Raw genomic sequence first — 6,724 nt, 5'->3', positions numbered from 1 at the left:
ATTCGGTAGAAAAATATAATTGGAACATAGGATTTCTGGATCTTGAGACATATTCCTTCTAGGCTACCAAAGATAATCACTGTCAGCAAGAACTACACCTTGATAAAGAAATTAGCTATGAGTTAAAACAGGAAGAATAAAAAAACCCCGAATATCTTCTGAAACTGATAAAGTCAGAGGGCCCTAACCCATGTACATCCTTATCTCATTAATGCTAAACAGAATAAAATTCTCTTACCCAACAGCCCTTAGTCACACTCTATTCCTGAAAGAACCAAGGCAAAAGAACAGGTTTGCCAGTTCATTTCTATTCAGAAAAACTTTGAAAAACACAGTAACCTAGGACTTGTGCTATGTCCCATTAGTTTCAACGGCATCTGATCTCTTCTGTCTCCAATTCAGCAAACTATTTAAGCACCTCTTTAAAGGATTTGACTGTGTTTTTGCCCGAGTTCAAACGCATGTGAATATGTGCGTGGGAGGAACAGAGCATCGGAAAACTGACACCTTCTTTCTTGTTCTAGCTGCTAGATCTATTATCATCCGTGAATGAATGGATCTTTGCTCCTAGGTACAACAGCTATTTCCCCTTCACTGGAGCAGGCACATGTTTGTAGTTTTACCAAGAGAACAGTAAAAACACTATCTTCTTACCGTCAAAGAATCCCCAAGGGCGGCTATAATTTTCACATCAGCTGGCTTTAGGGAATGCACTGCAAAGGAAAGAGATACAGTTGAACCTGGATAGGAAATAACTATTCTTTTTTGCCACTCTAGATGTAAAAGATGCCAATGTGCATTCTGAGGCTCAGGCATATTGTTTTTGCAATACTCAGGTGATAAAACAGGAGCTCTCCCCAGCTCATCTCATGTGGTTTTAGCAGCAGCATATGCATATTATTCAGCATCTCAGTGGTTATCACTGCTACTGAATAGACAGAAGAACAAGGAGCAAATAACAAAGTTGCAAACAATATCCAGCACCAAGATGAAGGTATTAGACAAAGCAGGAACAGCACAGTAACAGTACAACAACGTAACAGTAAGAAGGCAGAGAAGGACTAAGCAGAAGACAATATGAAGTTATCTGAAAAACAGAATACTGCTACATCGACTAACATGCATGAACCTGGATTTCCAGTTTTCTTCCTCCAAGATTTAAGTGTTATCACTTACAGGCTATGCCAGCACACAAATTCGGATTTTATCATGAGATATTTTGAATTTCTCCACTGGCAGTCAGTTAAGTGGAGCTAGTCAGAATGTTACCTTGTGTGACAGTATGGCATTGTATCTATTAAGCAGCTGCTGAAAAACATGACATCTTTTCTGAGCAGTACTTTTCACAGTCCAGCAGTCATTTCAGCAAAAACAAAAACTCATCTTGAAGGACAGCTGAAGGTAATTCAGCCTCTTAACATAAAACAAGCAAGACTACCTGAAGTTGCAGGAGGAGACGATGGAGACCTGTCCTCACATAGCAGCTGACTTCCATAATTCTAAAGAGAAGAAGCAAGCTGAATAGCATTTGGCTAGCAAATACAGTCAGTAGTAATAATGACCTTCCTAGTAGAGGCCAGGTGGATAAACCAGAGCCTGTTTAGCATGTAATTAACCAGACAGATCTTGCTTTCTCAATTAAATAGTCATATTCAGTATTGCTCAGATTAGAGTAGCATCCTGTACTGATAACTGTGCTGTTTGAGCTTGTGTTCTTACAGGTGGTTTTGGATGCATTTTGCCTAAATCAGGGAGTGCTTTCCTGTTCTGTGCTACAGACTCAGCCTACCAAACCTCTTTGGCCAAAGACTGATTTCACTTGTGATGTAGACCATGACTCATCTGGTTACCATACAGGAACAGATGCAGCTGAGTAACAGTGGGATGGCGATGTTGACACTTACTGGAGTTTTGTTAGGGTATGTATAATTGCTGTTCTTATATGTCCTCAGGAATGGCTCAGCCTGCAAAACAAGGCAATCTGAGTCAATGCAAAGCATCAGAAGAATAATGCAGATTTCCATTCCCCAGCCTTCAGTTCTTAGATATCTGTAGATAATTAGCAGCTTGATGCAAAAGAATCCCAGAGATTAAGAAAAAAAGAAATGGCATTTTTAGAAGCCATGCGGTAACAGTGTAAACCTGAGGCAATATTTATACACAGCCAGAACTAACAGAATATGCTTGGGATCCTGACTTGAAGGATTAATGAGAAGCTTGTGGTCTCACTGTGAGATAGACCCAGTGACCTCTGCAGAGCTGTGCTCACTGGTGCCACCATTGCTCTGTTATCTCCCACTGAAGCTCTGTCATTCAGTGTGGATACTTGATGATCTTGACTAGGTAGGCCAAACACCCTTCCCTTGTGTTTTGGCCAACCGTGGGACAAGCCTGCTCTCCATCTTATGAGGGAGTGCTCATACTGCTACCGGTGGCAGTGGCACAAACTATGTGGGGAAGAGTCAGACCCCCCTCATGGACACAGCACTCCAGGAAGCTGGTAAGGCTCACACAGACTCCCAGCCACCCCTAGCACCTCTGTATAAACAGAGACACCCTTGTAACTTACCTCACTTGGACATTTAAGAACTATCTCATCTTCCATTTTCTGATTATCTGTCTTCTCCCCTAAGGGTTCCAGCTGTGGGGAAAAGCAGGATGCACAGAAGAAAACTGAATGAATATCACAGAGCAATGGGCAATGCTGTGCTACAAGCCACTGGAAACCACCTCTGCAGCACAGCAAGACAACTGTGGTGCACTGCACCCGTGCTGGCAGCTGCCTCCACGGACTGCTGCTTTGTGTACTGAAGAGGCTAATTCACATACACAAGGGGTGTGGCCTGAGGATCAATGTGCCAGGCAGGTATCGTGTCCCTGAGAGAAGTTCCAACACACCCAACCTTAACATACCGTGAGATTTACTGGTTTGATATGACTGGTTTAACAGTTCAGATGACCTTTCCTCACACGATCAGTCTTTACTTTTGTAAACACAATTAATAGTTCAGAAGACATAAGGCTAGCTACACAGTAGCTCTCTGGGCTGTTTGGGGTTTTTTTGCTACCAAGGGGAGGATGGAGTGGACAAGAAGAGAGCAATACAACCTTCTAAAATCTTACCATGTTGTTCCACAAAGCACGTGCAGCCTGGGAATGAGACTTCTGGCTGAAGTGGAAACAGTCTGGGGCAAAATACGAACTGTCTGGCAATCCCTCCTAGAGAACAAGATGGATGCTGTCATAGAGGCAGTAAATGTGCAACAAGCTGTGCATTCCCCCTCTCTTTTCCAGCGAGATATCCCAGCTGACTTCCAATCGAAGCAGCTGCAAAAGCCTCTGAAGCCAAAAGAATTAAACCAGACCAAAGTACACTAGTAACTCAGAACTGAGAAGATTTTTTAAAGCTTTTTAAAATAGGATTTCCAAAGTAATAAGGAATATAGACCCCTATGACTCTGGGTATAAAATGCCTGGGCACAGATTGATTGTATTTTTTATTTCTCCCAAGAGTCACACATTATAGTCTTTTGAAGCATGTAGGTTTTCCATACTAAAAGTTGTTTACCAAAGTACTGGAAGGGACCTTGTGATGCATGGAGGATATAGGGTGAATGCTCCCTGGTGAAGTCTAAATATCTACTGTAGGGTTGTCTGATTGCAGTGGAGTGAACTCAGTGCCCAAAATCATGTCTTCAAGGTCCATATTCCTGTTCCCCTTTATCTCCAAGTTATTCCGTAATTATTTTCTGCTATTTTAGATGTTAAATCAACTGAATATAATCATTATTAGCCCAGAAAACTGCTGGTCACATTTATAGCCAAGAGAACTTTGAAAAATTGGTGGAATTGCACCAGGATTTAATGGCGGGGAGGTTTTTTTGGTTGTTTTTACCTTTGTTTTTGGCATGTTCACTTTCATCAGAAATGGCTGCATAACCACTGTGAAATCATCCGTAGTGTCATACCTGCCGCTCTCCACTAACTGGCGGGTTCTCTCCTGAAGAGTCAAAGAAAAGTTGTCACTGTTCCTTCTTTCATGGTCAGTTCACCAAGTTCCTCTGTCCATTTACATCTCACCCATGGGTTCCCCTCTCTAGTGCAGAAACCCAGCCATGGCTGTGGTTTCCAGTGCTGCCATCTTTGAGACATGCATCCTGGGCTTCTTTGCAGAGAGGCAGGCTGGGGATGGCTGCCTGACTGACATGGGCAGGCAACCTGCTCTATAATTAGACTTTCAGTCAGAAAGATGTTCTTCCAGAACCACTGAAGCATTTTTGGTTTGGCTGACATCCCATGCCTGAAGTTTGCTCACAAGTTATCTTGTTCTTTGACTTAATTTGATCTCCAGTAAGATAAGTCATCGAAAAACTGCTGGCTCTCTGACATAGTCTACTTCCTATGGTCTTTAGCAAATTTTTCCTCATCTGTTCTGTTATTTTAGTGAATCAGAGTTGTAGAGATCTTAAGACTACTCTCATCTCTCCCTCACTTTTTTTTTTGTAATCACAACTGCAAATATGTCATTAAAATTAATGGAAACTGTTCCCCACCTCTAAATATTAGCCTCTTTGTCATCCCTTGATCAAGTCACTTCCCTCAGACCCTGTTACTATTGATAAAACTGTCCATTTATTATTCCTAGCAGAAAAAGAGGATGATATTAAACCTGTAATAAATGCCACATGCCTCACCTGATATCTTTTGTTAAAGTAGACCAACTTCTTCAACTCATTAGAATTGTCTCCAGGGTTTATGACACAAGGGCACAGCATCCTGTGGGATGAGAGTGTGATGCTGAGAACTGCTCCTCTTTTTCTCCTCCTTTCCCAAGCTGACAAGCCACAGGGTTAAAAAGCTTCTCAGAGAGGGACTTCTCTGAAAGGCTGCTCAATGGGACCATTACCTCCCACCTCTGAGTTTCTGCAGAGCCCTGATTTTTGAGCAGAAACACATTTATTAGGGATAAATTAATGAACATAAAGTGAGGAAAAGGCTACATGCAAACAAAAAAAATATATAGGACTGGGTGCCCATGGCAAGGTTTTGGCAGCAGGAGTGACCTCTGTGAGGAGAATCTGAATCTGCCTGTGCTGGACAAAGCTGGTTCCAGCCAGCTCCAACAGATCCATCATAGGGCACAGCTGAGCCCGTCAGCCAAGATGGTGGTGTCTCTGTGAAAACTTGTTTAGGAAAGGGCAGAAAGCACCAGAGAAGGAGAGGATAGCATGTTTAAGCATCCCAGACATCTACTTGAGAGACTAATTAACAATAAAAACTAATAATCAGCAATGAGATTATAGAGATTAGAAATCACAGAAGCAAGAGGGAGAGTTTTAAGTCTGCAGAAAGGTAAATCTGTAAATAAAGCTAGTTTAAAGCAATCAACTAAGAAAACCTGTGTCTTAATCTCTTGTCTGCCTTTGCCCAAAGAGTGAGCAGCTGAGCTCTTTCTGCTCTGGCTTGAGCTGCCTTGTAGGGTAAGCGATGAGTCATTAAAATGGCACCTCCACAAAAAGTGGTACCAGCAGGTAGACAGTGGCAGACAGGTATTTCTAAATGCTGTGTTGAAATCTATGTGTAGGTACATGTGTATACACAGAGGAAGGTGTGTGGTGGTCAGAAATACTAGAACCTATTTCCTTTAAGAAAAAAAAGTTTCTCAAGAAGACCTTGAAGCCTTCTGTGAGCAACAGCGAGGGCTGTAACATAAATCATCTTCAAACCTCATAAGCAGCTTTGGGCAGGTATTGTTTTGTGATGTGTGCAGCTCCCGGAGGCTGGCTATGGAAAGCACTGTCACCACATTCACAAATGCCCGAGGAACCTGCCAAGAGAATAAACAAAGCCATGGCCAATGCCTGGAGCACTGAGTGCCATCTTGGCCCCTACACAGCCACAGCAGACCTCAGGCAGCAGCCTGCTGATTCAGGCAGCTTGCATTATTTATAAACACAGGTGTTCAAAGCACTTTCTCAATAATTAATCCCCCACAAGTACAATACTAATTTACAGCTCCTGACTGCGCTACCTAGTCCTGTTTTGAATGCTGATAGCTGGTCACTTGAAAATGATGACTGCAAAAAAGATCCAAACAAGTTGTTATAGGTCTCAGCATGGCTCAGACACCTGCTAACTCTTTGAGTACTCTCATCACCCTTACCTTCATCTGCAATATCAGAATCTCTCTCTTAATGACTACAAAAATATACTTATTTGCAGGATAATGAATGAGTAAAGCATTTTCTAGCCATTGAATATCATGTGTTTGTTCAGATCTGTTACAATACTTTTAACGTTATCTGTCCACAGTACATCTTTATTCCTTTGGCAAAATACTTCTCCACCTCTCTCTGCCTCTCACAAAGATTTTCCTGCAAGCATCTCTGCATAGAGCAGTCCTCTGTAAATGAAAGCAAGGAACTAAACTCTCAAACAAGATTCACTGACTGCTTTACAAACAGAACACAATCCCCACTCCCACATACTAGAAAAGTTTGTTTTACCTCTCTGTGAAGTATGTCCAAAGCTATTTGTATATTGTAGGTGTAGTTTTCAGGAGAATACTGTACCTGTTGAAGCAAGAGGGTTGAATTTTATTGTTAATCAGTTTACTCAAGCAGACACAATAGTGACTAGGCTGGAGTCTCTCATAGCAGCATTCACATTTCTAACTCTTAGGTCAACAGTAACAGAGTGTTAGGGAAAAATGTCCCATCTCTGC

This window comes from Mesitornis unicolor, unplaced genomic scaffold (genome assembly GCF_000695765.1).
Source record: "Mesitornis unicolor isolate BGI_N332 unplaced genomic scaffold, ASM69576v1 scaffold16439, whole genome shotgun sequence".
In the NCBI taxonomy this organism is placed as follows: Eukaryota; Metazoa; Chordata; class Aves; order Mesitornithiformes; family Mesitornithidae; genus Mesitornis; species Mesitornis unicolor.
Note: the sequence above shows the minus strand (reverse complement) of the source record.